The sequence below is a fragment of the Dromaius novaehollandiae genome, chromosome 1, assembly GCF_036370855.1.
Source record: "Dromaius novaehollandiae isolate bDroNov1 chromosome 1, bDroNov1.hap1, whole genome shotgun sequence".
NCBI classification, from domain to species: Eukaryota; Metazoa; Chordata; class Aves; order Casuariiformes; family Dromaiidae; genus Dromaius; species Dromaius novaehollandiae.
Genome location: NC_088098.1, coordinates 178,333,470 through 178,345,979, shown reverse-complemented (window position 1 = coordinate 178,345,979; position 12,510 = coordinate 178,333,470). Strand labels below are relative to the sequence as shown.

Below are 12,510 nucleotides of genomic sequence, written 5' to 3'. Positions count from 1 at the left end.
CACATTCCATAAATTTGTATCCCATATATGACCATCTGTACCCAGTCTTTAACTCCTAAAATGTACATTATCCTAATTAGGCTGCACATTATGAAAGAGGTATCATATCCTTCACCCAGTGTGTAAGCAGGAAGGCTGGGAAACCGAAGTTCCAATTTCTCTAGCTTCACAAAGAATCTTTAATTAGTTCATCCAGACCATATACATCTCTTCGCAGACCCTTTCAGTGTAGCCATCTGAGCAAATTTTAAAAAGGTGCCACAAAACTTCCCCTTAAAGTGGAATTTCAAAAGAATTACCAAAATTGCATTGTCTTGAGATATAACTGGGACATTTACTATTTGGAGTTAGAGGGGGATTCCAAGTTTGCTTAAGGCACATACTGTTTTCCGTTGCTTATTTCCCCACACCCTAAAATGCCTGTACATATAAAGAGCAATTCTCAGTGATAGCTCTAGAGAAATCATCTCGTTGAAGGAAATTTACAGATTCCTGGAACTGGAGGAGCGTTATAAAGCCCCTGGGGAAATGGCTCCAACCTTCTCTCCGCCTGCCCCCCCCCCCAAACAAATCCCCTGGGAGCATCAGGTTTTCTTTTTCTCTGCAGCTCATCAGCTTTGATGGGTGTGTACAGCATAATCAATAACTTACAGAAGCCCTGGGAGGGGCTGTAATTACAAACACAAACATTACCAAAGTAAGCACAAGTAAAGAGTTAAACAAGGAGAGCATCTCTATAGCCGTGCAGGAATTAAGGACTAAGTCTTCTGATATTATTTGATTTTTTTGCGCTCTGTCAGCTACAAGACCATTAGTGTGTTTGGAGAAGTTAAGAAAACCTAGTGTTTTAAATAGAAGGATTTGCATGCATTTATGAAAATACAGCAGTGCCAAAGCATCACTGTAAACTAATTGAATGAATGCACTGTTGCTATACAAGGTTAAAAAAAAGCAGGACCCATTCTTATAGAAAAGCCATAGAATCAGGTTTTTGCAGTATAGTTATTTATGACTTGTCCTACCAAAAAAGGAAAGGAAGAGAATAAAGAAAGAAAGAAAAAAAATCCAAATAGCTAATGCAAAACCACTTCTACTCAAGTGCCCTAAAGCAGCCAAAACATTCAGCAGCCAGCCAGATCATTTCATTCCCTCTCGCAGAAATCACTCCACGGTTTTTACAACACAAAGCAAACAGTGAATATATAATTGTGCAACTTTGTCTTAAAATGGAAGAAATTTGACAGTAAAACAGTTGAGTGGTTATGATATCAGTGTGTTGTTTTTTTCAGCTTGCTTTCTTCTTGTTTATGAGCTTGTTTACTAGTATTCATGTGTTTTTGTCTCCCTTACTAGAAGTATACACTTCAATGAGCAGAGCTTTTCTAGGAGGGAAGAAGATGACCGTATTTCCAAGGAAAAATAGTAAAGAGGGTTGCTGAGTGTTTTGATGAAAGCAATGGAAAGGTTTGCAAACAGTGGCAAAAGAAGGAATAGATTCACCCTTTCCTATACTCCACAGTCAAGCTGTTACATACTTGAGGCCATTAACAATTTTCCGATACATCAACAGTTGCTATAAAAGGGAAGGCAATGGATTTAGAAAGAAGAGTCAGCTGTGAAGAGGGTAAGATGGACTTGAAGCAAAGGAAATGTAGGTTACACATTAGAAGAAAACTTTCTAAGAGTAAGGGTAGAGAGGACTGAAAAGATTACATAAAAAGAGACTGGTATTTTCAAGGCTGGATTTTTTTTTTTTTTTTTTTAATATCTAAAATAGTTATCAGGAAGGGTTTAAGGGTGAATTTCTCCTTTGGCAGGACAGTTTTCTTGACTAGGTGATTTCCTCTGTCTTCTTTCAGAGAAAAAAGTCAGAAGAGATTAAAATGCAAGAAAGGACAGTCAGTAAGAGAGAAAGACATTTTATTCTAATACACATTCATATCCTTCTCTGACTCACTAACCTTAAAGATGTCTACCATGTTACACGACTCCAACAGTCACTTACTCAGGACCTTTCTTGGATAGAATATTTATCTGAGAATAATTTAAACCTATGTGCACAACCACTGATGCCATAACAGGAAAATTAGCCCAGAAAACAGAGCTTCAACGTGGGATTTAAGAGATCTACATTCTATTCCTGGCTCTGCCAGTCATCTAAAAAGGTGATTCTGGTCATGACATGCACATCACTCTGTCTCAGTTTTGCAGTCCATAAAATAATATTGACCTTCTTGGTCATGTGCTTTTAGATCTATTGGTGTAAATCTCAAGTCAGAGCTACATATTATTACTATTATGATTACGATTACTATTATTATTTTAATCTGCTTTGGCTGACGTAATCTCTTATATTAGTTAATGAAACAATTTTTAAAACTGCACACCCATTCTGAAGGTTTTCATTTGTCATCGTTCAATATTAGGCCAATGAGAAAAGCTACCTATAAGAACCTGATAGTTTGAGGATTTTGTCTGTTTTTTTAAGCACGCATTGGCCTAATAATTAAAATATATGTAAAAGCTCTAAGTAATAGAGAATTCATATCCCATTTAATGACAGAACTAAGATCTTGAATGAAACTTCATCCTTGGACAACTCCGTCTTGTGGGTTTTCACTCAGCAAGACTACCACTACCAGTAACATAAGCAGTGCTGGGGAACATACCCAGGACCTGAAACTCAGTCACCTATTAAATTACTCAAACACACCCTGGCACAGTTTTAGTCCTGGTCAGCCAGGCCTCTCCCAAACTGTCTTCTAGACAAGCTCTAGGAGTTAGCAGTGTTCCTAGTAGGCAGTTTGCCTGCAGCCACCTTCTTTTTCAGATTAACAGATTTTAACAATATGGACATGGGTCACTCCATCACAGCTGGCTTCACTGAAATGAACAGTCCCAGGCACATTTAATTTACTTGTGCAAATGTGGCCAAGCAGCTCACATATTAAATAACTATTTTTTTTTTTATTTAGCTTGAACCTCAGAGAAAGAGAATGGCTTCTTTTAATAAAAGTTTGCTGAGCCTAATTGACTGCAGTTGTATGCCTTAAAGTATTCACTCCATCCTTTAACTAAGTGACAACTTGATGTGAAAAACCTTAGGGACCCATTGTGTTACTACTAAGTAGGCATAACTTCCTCATATTTAAGCTATCCACACACAATCTTATAATCTTGTCATAAGGTAGTCCTTATGGTGCAGCTCATCTGGTGAGTTTTACAAGACCTACTGTGTTTCAAATACTCATTTATACAACATCTTTTTCATCAATTCATCAAACTGCAGCTGGCCCCTCTTCAGTATAAAAGTACCCTTTCCAGTACAAGGAAACTCAAAGGACAAAAAGTCAGAATCATCTTTGTTGCTCCAGGAAGATGTATCCCTTTCAATGACCATAAATTCAACTACTTTTCATGATGAAAATTTGACTGCACGTGGCCAATCTGTTTTATTATGCTATCACCAGATCTCACAGTCATTTAAATTTTTAACTTAGTAATACAGCTGTGTCAGTTACTTAATCTTGGGATTACTCATTTGTAGCACAAGGTGACCTTTAACAAAAGCTTGTCCTCCTGCAATAGTGAGATGTTTGTGGACTTAACAAGCAGATGAGTGGTGGTCTTCATGAACTGAAGCTGTAGTAGTTTGCATCTCATTCAAATGACAAGTATACAGATTAATAACTAATGTATTATTAATATGTATTTATTTCCTCTGCAGTATCCAGTTTTATAGCAGAATGCATAATTAATGTACTATTTTAATCATGCTATAATAACGAAAGTCGCACAAAGGCAATACACAACTGGATTTCTTGCAGTCAATGATGTCTAGTGGGAAGCATTTTCATGTCAGCTATAAATAAATAATTAGAAAGATAAACAAAATGCATGTCACTGGCATTATTAAGGCAAAAGGTCTTTCTATAGTTTTGTTAAATATCAACATGAGACACAGTAAGATTTTATTTCTGCTATTTGTTTTTAAACAAGCCACTTGAAAGAGAATAAATTGGAAAAAAACAGCCACTGAATTACTGCCCTGGCCGCCTTATAAGGTTTGATTTGCCTCAGTGGTTTATTTCTCATAAGCTGCTCACCCAGCAATGGGAAAAGCAAACTGACATGAAAAATGGTCAGCAGTGGGAAAAAAGGGTGGGAAGGCAGGGAGCATTGATTTCTCTAAATGGAGAATACAAGCCTACGTACTCTAACAGCAAAATGCACTGGTGAACAAGAAAAAGCACTAGCCCCAGGTTTGGCAGTCCACTGTAACTTGTGATAAAGTAAATGCACCAGACTTGGCATCTATCTGCAAAGACTGTTGTGCTTCTAGCATACCCTTGTAGCCAGATACCCTTGTGAAGATCTGCACTGAAGTTTAGTTACGTATGCTGTACTGCTTTCAAATATGACTCCCTACTGTGTACAGTTAATATCTAATTAAATATTATTAAAAAATAATGACCAAGTTGCATAAATAAATCTACTTAGCATCAATTATGTCAATACTCTATGATAAGAAACTTCTGCAATAACTACAGAAGATTTGAATTTTCTAATCTTCTTAATGGAACAGGCTTTTATTTAAAAAAATCATTAGTATTCTAATACATTAAAGTGAAGTTAGCAAGGTCCTTTAAAATCCCAAACCAACAACAACCAGTAGGGTTTTTGTCCTTCATAGATGTACTAACTGCTAGAATTAGAAAATATTCTGTTTCCTTTACATGTAAGATATTGATGGCTCTGTTTCTTACTTTATTTTATCGTCATTATGGTTGTTCTTCCATTTACTTAAGTGTTATGTTAAGCATAATGATATCATCAGTAAAGAACGTAACTGGAACCAACTATTCTGCAGCTGGAAATGGACATAATCTATTAATTTCCATGAACTTTTATAAATAATGCCAGCAAAAAATTTCAAATCTAATACTTAGAAGCTGCTGTAGTCATGAGTGCCAAAGAAACAGGACACAAATCTAATTATAAAAATTTTAATCCACATAGTGTTGATTCCAGTGAACAAGTATTATTATTCATGTCCATGATGCAGCCTTATCAGTGCTGAAAAGGTTGCAGAATTCCTATGTTAATGACTGGAAAGAAATTTCTATTGACTCTAGAGTTTAAGATGATTTATCTGGAAGTTTTATATATTTCTTTACATACAGTTGATCTGTCTGGTTAGGAGATCATGAAATGACAACCAAACAGCTAAGCTGAATCCCTCCAAAAGCGGTAAAAAAAAATGAGGCCGTCCCACAGAAACAAGGAAGATAACTATTCTTTTGGGAACATGCTGCACTGACTGACAGGATGCACCCCACCTTTGGCATAGTATAGCTTTATTTAAGCCTTTACCATGGACTTAGTGCTAGATTTGAACTCTGCCACACACTTTTTGGGGGCATGTATACAATGCCTTTCACTGTCTTGCTATTTCTTTTGCTCTTCTCTGTCATTTTCCATTGTGTCCATCACCCATGAACTTCTGAATTCCCCTTAAGCTCTTAACCTCTGCATGTCAAATATGAAGTTATTTTTAGTTTATATATTTCTTTTAATAGGCTAAAGTAGTTTCACACTTAGATGTTCATTAGTAATGAAGATTGTGCCGGTACCTAATCAGTTGACCACAAAACGCTGATGACTACTCTTCTTTGTATTTATTTTTTAAAGAATTATTTTCTTGAGTTACTTGCCAGGAGTGTTATAGAAGGATATAAAGTTTTAAAGAGAGGGCCTGACTACAAGACAAGGCTTCCCAAGACATACTTTTGTGAATAACTGATATCTCTTGGGACTGCCTGCAGATGGTAAGGTTAAGATGAATCAACTGAAGTTATGAAGTTAATGCAGAGAAATTAAATCACATTAAATTCCTGTGTAGATACTCTCATTCTGAATTAAAATGGCTTTACTTTTTGTCATTTAATCCCTTCTTAAGCACTCTACTTCTCAATAAGAGTTTCAATACAGGGGTTTAATGGTCCTTAATTTAGCTGCATTAACTTCATACTTTTAGTTGTTCTCCCACATAGACACACCATAAGATATCTAACTGCTGCACTTGCTTAGTGATTACATAGTTAGGAATATATAGGGCATGTCTAAGTGATGCCATTTATAACTGCATTTATTTGAACCTCAAAAATATTAACGCAGAACTATTAATGCAAAACTATGGACGCTTCAAAGCTTCTCTTCAAATTCGTACATCTTTTTAAACAGCTCTCTTCAACAGGAGATCTCAAAACACTCTGAAAAATATGCAAATACTGTTGTTCCTATTCTTCAGAAGAAAAGAAGCAATAGAGAACTTAGGGTGAAACCAATAAAGGAATTCAGCATCATTCAGGTTTTCCCAACTCTGTCACTTCCTGGGCAAATGCTCTAGAAGAAAGACAGCACCACTTTATATTCTAAACATGTTTTGAATAAAAATGGCTATGGTCATGACTACTTGCAGCTAAACTCACTGCTGTCAGTGTGTGTTAAGCTTCCTTACAGAACACCTATCCAGACTGGATCCCATAGGGACTTATGCAAAGGGATGCTTACTTTGTAAATCTAAATAGGCTAAAGTGCAAGTTGGAGAGCTCTTCCAAGAGAGCAATACTTCTGGGAAAATCCTGAGAAAGAACTTTTGGTTGACATGGCAATTTGAAAAATCAAAGGCTATATCACAAAATGTTTAATTAACAGGAAAATCAAGAAATACTGTAATGAGCAATGTGGGGTAGTGTATATTTGAGAAATTGATACTGGCACAGAGATGCTTTCCAGGCTTACTCAAAATAGTCCAGTCTGGAAGAACAGTCCATGCTGGCATAATTAGATATCTCTTAGGTTGGGGGCATGGGTGAGGTATGGGTGAGGGTATGGGTGAGGACGCGGGGAATAAAGGAGTTCAGTTGTACAACCCACTTGGACAATGTCCCACATTAGGACAAAAGAACCCTATAACTAGCGTATAGAATTGGTAGTGTCAGCTGGGATTTTAGCCCTATAGACCAGCTGATATGGGAATTGTGAGGCAGAGAAATGAGACAGGAGAAGATTTAGTGTGAAAAAAAGAAGCAGGGCTTCTGGCAGCACCAATGTTGAGGGAAATGTGGATTTTTTGAGCCATTAAAAGAAAGAAACAGTTTGTCTTAGCAAGAGCTTAGACATGCAGAGGGAAGCAAAAAGAACAGTCAAAGATTACACTGAGGTTATGGTCCCAGGAGACAGGACAGATAGTGAAGTTGTAAACGGAGACAGAAGGGAGGCAGAGGAGAGGGACTGAGGGGAGAGATAAGAAATGGTTTATGTTACGGTTAGTCTAAATGTCATGCACTTCTCTTCCCCCCCTTTCAGGTTAACAAGTGTTCTGAACCACAAGAAACATGGATGGTATCAGGAAGGTAAGATCTTCCCAGGGGACTACGGTCGTGGCAGTATTATTCCTTTTTACCGCTGAACAGTGACAAGTGTCCCTTTATAAACAATGTTCTGCTCTTAAACTGTCTAATTTATACCTTAATAATTCAGATGTTTCAGAAAAGATTTAATGGAAGAATATACACCACAGATGCTGAATTAACAAATTAAAGGAAGAAGCATTTTCAACTCCAAAGTAAAGAATGTGAACTAAACAGATATCTCACTTTAAATATAGCTCACGATTATGTAAGAGCAGTATATATATATGTATATGTATGTGTGTATGTACTTATATAGACAATGAACATTTTCATATGTGCACCTGAACTTAATGTTCAGGTGTACTTAAAAGCAGTTTAAACTGACTTTTGCCCTTTCACTCTTAACTCAGGACACATTTTCCTACTGCCTCTGTTCTGATAGGGTTTGGTTTTTGTGAACCCAGAGAGTTGCAACAGCTCACGGAGGTCAGACAAAAGAAAGGACGGGGACCTGCACCTGGGGAAGAGGGAGGAGGTAACTTGGCAGGACGGACTTAGATCAGTTTAAACTGTCAGGGACCTTCATCCCAGAAACTTGCTCTCTGAATGGGTCAACTGCACATTTGCAGTTCTACAGTTCCACAACTTAACTTTGTTTTCCCCTGTTAGAAGAGAATTTTCTTTAGTTACTGAAGAGTTGATCCATATGTGTGGAGAAGTACATTTATGCACCAGTAATAGCTTTCATTACAGTCCTGTGGTTTATTTCACATAAAGGTGAAAGGCGAAGGATATTACTAGATAGTTTTCAGTTCACAAAATCATTCTATTGTTTCAGTCTATTATTCTGTATTTCTTTATTCTTTCTTCCTCCTCTTTCAAGATCCAATAATAAAATCAGTGTGTAAAGTTAGTAGTGCTGAAATGTGTATTTCAGTGACACCTCTCATTATAGTGATGGAAAGTTTGCTCTCCAGTGATGCTTGTTACTAAGCAAGTGAAGAGAAACAAATCCAGCTTTTAAACTGTGCCATGTAAAAATCGATTGCAGAGAACAATAATATTGCTGATGTTTTGAAAATGAAGACACTTATATCTCCAGTCACTGTGTGCCTACTGCATAAGCAGAGCTACCACTCTTTCTGTTCAGTTTCAGTAACACCTTTTTGTGGAGTATTTTTCACTCTCAACAGTTCCTAGAACATCCTCAATATTCTCTGATTCTTATCTAGCTGAGGTCTTACAGACGGGTCATTCTCTCTGCTGCTTAAGTAAGGGGAGATAGTCTACCTCTGATCAAAAATTTTAGCCACAAATAATGCTGGTTCCCTTGAGAAGACATACATTCCACTCTAACTGAAAGAATAGTTCTGAAACATGCAACATCTTGCATAATAGGCAGAGAAAATGCAAGACAGGAAGAAATTATTTACAACTCTCCAAAAGAGTCAACAGAACCATCAGCACAAATGCTGCTCTCATCATTTTGCAAAGTATGTTCCTCCTGCCCATAAAGGATTTTATCTTAAAACTTTAAGAAGCTCATTCATAAAAAAAGATCTTTCAAAATTCATTTTGACCATGCCTGGATGTTCATCCAAGCTTCCATGTTCATTGAAACAGCAGAGCTATGGCAGAAATACATTTTATTTTTCTTTATGACTCAGTCTAGCCTTATCTCCAGTCTAAGTGATTATTTGTCACTCAGAAACTGTGGTACCCTGCTATGCTCAAAAATTTTGAAAGAAATGACAACCTGTTCAAAAGGTATATAGTCAGAGAACCATATAAATACTGTGTTGGTAGTTCAGGATTATTACCAGGATCTATTTAAACAAGAATCTCAGAATAAATAACCTATAATGTTCCAAACAGATTACAGACAACAGTGAAAACTCCTGTTACCTGCCAAATTCCAGTTTCCCATCCCCTTATAGGAGATGAGCTTAACCAATTTATTCCTTCTCTGGGGATCACATTAACCTCACCAAAAGGTAGCCTGAATGCTGAAGTCTGGCCTTGCTCTACAGTTACTGGAAGCAGGCACCACCAGAAGATATTTCTTCCTTCAAATCATAAGTTCATACCTGTGAGAGAGCTTATTTGCCTGGATCCTGTCCTTTCCTAAGAGAATATTTCAGAATTCAGAGTGATTTAATACCTTTTACAAGACTTTGGACTACATTCAAAATTAAGCTAATGTCTACACCTATATTAACATCTGGGAAAGGGTCAGACAGACAGATTTCTTCCAGAGACCTTGCCTACACAGAGACATGAAGCAAAATTATTCTGCATTTAATTTTTAAAGTGGATTATTTAAACTACATTAAATCTCTTGTAGTTGTAATTCATTTGGAAGGGAGTTAAGTTAAACCAAATCAAGGCAATTTTAATTCTGAATGAACATCTATATAGGGACTTAATTAGGTTTAACTAATCCACTTTAAATTCGTTTTTACAGAATAATTTTCCTGAAAGTCTCCATATAAATAAGCTTTTAGTGAACTAAATTTAGTTTCAGTAAATTATTGCAAAAAACTCATTCTGTTTCAAACACGGATTGTGTTTGGTATTTATTTTCTTGTTAAACTCTGACTACCAGAATATATCACAAAGATATCTCAGCACTAATCCATTTAGATGTCACTATTAAAATTAACTAGCCTTTTTTAATTAAATGGTCTTTTTTTTAAAGGATTAGTTATTTAAAATAATATTTAAAGGTACTTTCCCGTCAAAAGAGGCATGTATGTTTATGCAGCTAGCTTAAAAATGCCCATTAATTCTGTTTTTTTGTGCTGTAAAATGCTATTCAGACAATACACAAGCTACATCCTCAGATAGTTCTGCATATCAAGAGCCTTTTCCAGTTCATATTTACCCTGTTAATCTAGCAAAAAAACAAACTCCAAATGAAAAAAAAAAAAGTTAAATAGTGGTTATTTCCCAGTAGAGGTATTTTAAATGTAAATATTTAATTTAAATTAGTTTAATTTAATATAAACTGAGTAACTTAATATTTGAAGAAATCTGTACAAGCATCTTCATACATTTTCTTCTTTGATAAAATAAATTACAGTTACTCTCCTTAGAAATAGGCAAGGATACTATGATGTCCTGCTGAGGGACAATTTTAAATGAGGGGGTTTGTGGTTGAAAATGGTTCCTCTCCTCCAAACACTTAAAGAGGGTTTCTCCTTTTTTCTTTATCCTCATGGGAATTTAATAGCCACAAATTTTTGGAAGCAGAAGAGGGTAATGAGCCTCAGGAAATGTGGTTTCTCCTTTTGTTGCTCAGCTTTCTTAGCTAATTTGGGGCAAGTCACTTCCCTTCTTTTTCCTCACTTTCCCAGTATGTATATTGAATGTAGTAACACTGAACTCCTTTGTGAGGTACTCTCACATCTATGGTTGAAAAATATTATGAAAAGCAGAACATCGTTAGTGTTGCTATCTTAGTATTTAAGGATGAAACATTGATACCATGCTGTGGTCAAAAGCTATCATAGATGTTCAAACTACCAGCAGAAAGAAAAAATCAGTGTGCAATAACAAAAAGCACAAACTAACAAATCTACAACAGACTCTAGCATATTTACAATAGAAGCCTAAAAATCATAGAAATCTCACAGCTAAGTAATGAACCCAGTACTTCCTCTGGATTTCAACAAATTGCACTATAGCAGAGCTTAAAACGGAAAGGGGGGAAAGAAAGGGAACATTCACCTCCAACGGATGGCCTGGAAACTGATGAAACATTATAAAGATGAAGGTCATTCCAGCCAAGAAATGAGGTGGATTCCCAAGATGGAGTCAATAAACACAGACAACCCTCAGTAGTAAAATAAAAAGCTGTAACATAAAAGTTCTCTCCAAATAATTGTCTGTGCTGCTGAGCTGGCTTTACTCAAACAAAACTACAGCCAGAATTATGTGTCTAGTGTAAAGGCTAGGACACTTGGTGACATCAATGGCAGTGAGTAGGCAGTTCAGCACCTTCCATCCTTCACCACCCCAAAACAACTGTCGGACTAGCAAAAGAAAATAATGAATCTGAAACTGTTAGCAGTCGCAAAATGTTTCTCATCACTTTGCTGAGTGCTATGAGCATCCTCAGTGCTTTCTGATATCAAAGTCATAGGAGGATCTTATTTATTGTTTTTACCCAGGACAGAAGATCTCTCCTAGGCTTGATAAAAATGAATCCTTAGAGCTACATCCATAAAGCTGTTTAAAGAATATTTTCATGTTATTTTTTTCCAGCTTATTTTTCTCCACTTTTTTTTTTTTTTTTTTTTTTTTTTTTTTGGTGAGAGACACTAACATCCTCACATTAACACCTTACTGCAACACAGATTTCTCAGGGAAGGGAGGGAAGGCCCATTATGGTCCCTACCCCCATCAACCTCCATTATTACCTTTCACTTTATTTGGCAACTGGGGAATGTGAGCAGTAGGGGACACTGGGGGCAAAGGGGGAGGTGGGGGGGGGACATAGTTCTGATTCCATTCCAAAGTTATAGTAAAGCTAATTTCCCTGCTCTCCTGACCCACGTTCTTTAACACAGAGGCATGATTTAGCCTGGTTTACCTTCTGTCTGACCTCTGCAAACAGTTTATATCTGAAGCTAAGTTACAAGCAAATTAGCTTTAGCAGCATTGCAAATACAAACATAAACCCCTAATAGTATTTTTATAATAGAAGAACGTTCTGCAGTTTCTCTATTTTTTTACGCTCCAGTACTATAGCAGTCTATTCCTCTTTCTAAGCATGGGTGCCAGACTTCTCTGTCTGATCTATGACCTGTGTACATTTCAAAAAATATGCCATTCTTGTCCTTCTTTACCATCGCTCAAAAGTGAAATATTACTTCTTTTTTTGCAATTTTCCCCCTAAGCAGGAACCATGTTGAAGTTATCTGACACAACCTATAGCATCTCACACAAAGCAGAGGAAAAGGCACGAAGGGACCTGTGGAGAAAACAACAGGTCTAAGTGGAACACAATATAAGGGGCTGACACTGCAAACTGGATAACACTCATGTTCACCAGTTGCAAACAGAGAGGGAGTTAGACGATTCTAAGGAT

General features: G+C 36.6%; 1 protein-coding gene across 4 annotated transcripts in view; it reads right to left on the bottom strand.

Annotated features, from left to right (window-relative positions):
- The window catches only part of PCDH9 (protocadherin 9), a 678,566-nt gene that overhangs the window by 551,013 nt on the left and 115,043 nt on the right, over window positions 1-12,510 (bottom strand). The window lies entirely within an intron of this gene.